At 44.1% G+C, this 2256-nt stretch overlaps 1 protein-coding gene and 1 pseudogene across 1 annotated transcript in view; one reads left to right on the top strand and one right to left on the bottom strand.

Moving 5' to 3' along the window:
• The window catches only part of LOC102496381 (60S acidic ribosomal protein P1 pseudogene), a 2960-nt pseudogene extending 1646 nt beyond the window's left edge, over positions 1-1314 (bottom strand).
• Positions 1-2256, top strand: part of UBR2 (ubiquitin protein ligase E3 component n-recognin 2) — a 164017-nt gene that overhangs the window by 59703 nt on the left and 102058 nt on the right.

Genomic DNA, 2256 nt, shown 5'->3' with positions numbered 1-2256 from the left:
GCGGCGGCAGGGGTGGCTCCTGATGTTGTCACTGACCACGGCCTTTGCAGACAAACCAGGCCAGGAAAGTTGCACATCTACACCACTGCTTTAGCAAGGGCATTGATCTTATCCTCCGTAAGGATCACCTCCACTTCATGCAGGATGAGGACTGGGTAGATATAGGCAAGCTTGGAAATGGAGGCTGTGGTGCAGACTGGGCCGGTGCTAGTCACCAGGTGCAGTGAGAGCTTCAATCCAACATGGCCTTAGCTCAGAAAGACCGAATGCCTTGGCAGCAGCTGAGCAAAGGAAAGGGGGCAATTTCTTCAATAGATTTATTTTTTATAAGTTGAAATATGTGTGGGGCTTACAGACGATGTAACAGTTATGTTGCTATACTTCCACATGGCCAAATGCGGTTCGAGTCCCTGATCTGATGGCTTCAGAGTCATGTGAGGGGTGTGTATGTGTGTGCCTGATAACCTGGGAGGAGACTGGAGGAGAAGGGATTGCAGTGTGGCCATCCTCCCGGGCGGGGGTGATTTCTCACTTTCCCTCTCACTGTCTCTCTCTCTTGCCAAAGGGCACATGTGCCTTAAGGCAAAAACCTCTTTAAAAAAAAGTTGAAATATGTTACTTGCTTGTTAGAAAATCAGTCATAGGAAAAGTAAGGTGTTTTGATGATGGCTTCTACTTTATTTCTGTATTTTTATTTGGGCAGTATAGAGAAAATCCTCATTCATACTTGATTTGCATATGATAGCAGTTAAAATTGTTATTGTAATACAAACATATATTTAAAAACTTCAGACACGAGCCAGCTCATGGCTCGGTGGTTAAGTGAGGTAGAACCCGCATGACTGACCATGCGGTTTGGACCTGGAGGCTTGGCACACGTGCACATGTGCTTGCATGCCCAAAACCCAGCTAGGAAGAGTGAAGGAAAAGGGCCTGTGGCTTGACCATTCCCCATGGGAAGCGCCTTCTCCCTCTCTCTCTCTCCCTCTCTCTCTCTCTCCCCGGCAAGCATTTGCACCCTTTGGCAAAGTTTAAAAAAAAATCCATAATTACAGGAGTGTGTTCCCACTTCCCTCTGAGATAACCACCGATTGATTGCCTTTAACAGCATGCCTGACTTCAGGTTTGGAAGGAAGAAGAGGAAATCATAGCTGACTCACCAACGAACACTTGCATTCTATAACATAGATTAATCAAAGAACTAAGCTTATTAGTAATTGATAACAGAGCATATAGTGCCATTAATCCACTTATTCCAACTGATTTATACTGTGATGAGAGTACTTTGAACATAAGTGCCTCAGTCTTCCCCATTGTACAAGTGCACTGTGAGTAAGCTTACATGAGCCTGGCATCTCTTCACTGCAGAAATAGGTTTTTATAATCAGCGACAAATTATTTAAGAAGCTAAAATGGGTGTATACAAAGATGCAGAAGAATCTGAATAATTCCTAAGCCTGGCTGAAATTGGCATCATTGTAGCTACAAAACTGCCAGTTGGCAATTCCCAGTATGTCATAAAACATATTTAAGGTGTATTCTTCTATTACTATTTAAAAGTATTGTTAATCATATATGAATATTTTTAAACTGAAATGTAATTCAAATAAGAAATGTTTCTACCAGGCTCTGGAATTTTGTACAATAGATGCTACTGGCTAGGATTCTAAAGAATTGGTGGTTGTGTATGTCCTAGGATCATTAAATTTATAAATCCTGTGTATCCTAATTCTTTTTTTTTTTTTTTTTGAGAGGTTTTTGCTATAGGGTGCGTGCTCTCGCCAGACAGACAGAAAGAGACATAGAGACAGAAAGCGAGAAATCACCCCCCGGGGGTGGCCACGCCACAATCCCTTCTCCTCCATTCTCCTCTCGGGATCTTGGGCACGCATGCACACGCGCCCGGCGTGAGTTCTAAGCCACCGGGTCCGGGATGCGAACTGCGGCCGACTACGTGGGAGTCCAGCGACATAGCCATTACACTAACTGCTGGTTCCCTGTATCATAATTCTTCAAGTCCTAAATATTTTGTATTATGGGATGTAACTGTAAGAAATAGAATGATTGCGAGACCAGCAGATGGCATGGTGGTTAAGGCACTGGGCACTCCCACATGGCTGACCATGGTTCAAGTCCTGGACTTGGTGGCTTGCTTTCTTTTTTTTTTTTTGGAGAGGATTTTTGCTACTCGACAGAGAGACAGAGATATAGAAAGCGAGAAATCACCCCCCCGGGGGAGGGTCACATGGCAATCCC

Source organism: Tupaia chinensis, unplaced genomic scaffold, assembly GCF_000334495.1.
Source record: "Tupaia chinensis unplaced genomic scaffold, TupChi_1.0 Scaffold000238_1, whole genome shotgun sequence".
NCBI classification, from domain to species: domain Eukaryota; kingdom Metazoa; phylum Chordata; class Mammalia; order Scandentia; family Tupaiidae; genus Tupaia; species Tupaia belangeri.
This window is presented reverse-complemented; position numbering and strand designations above follow the sequence as displayed.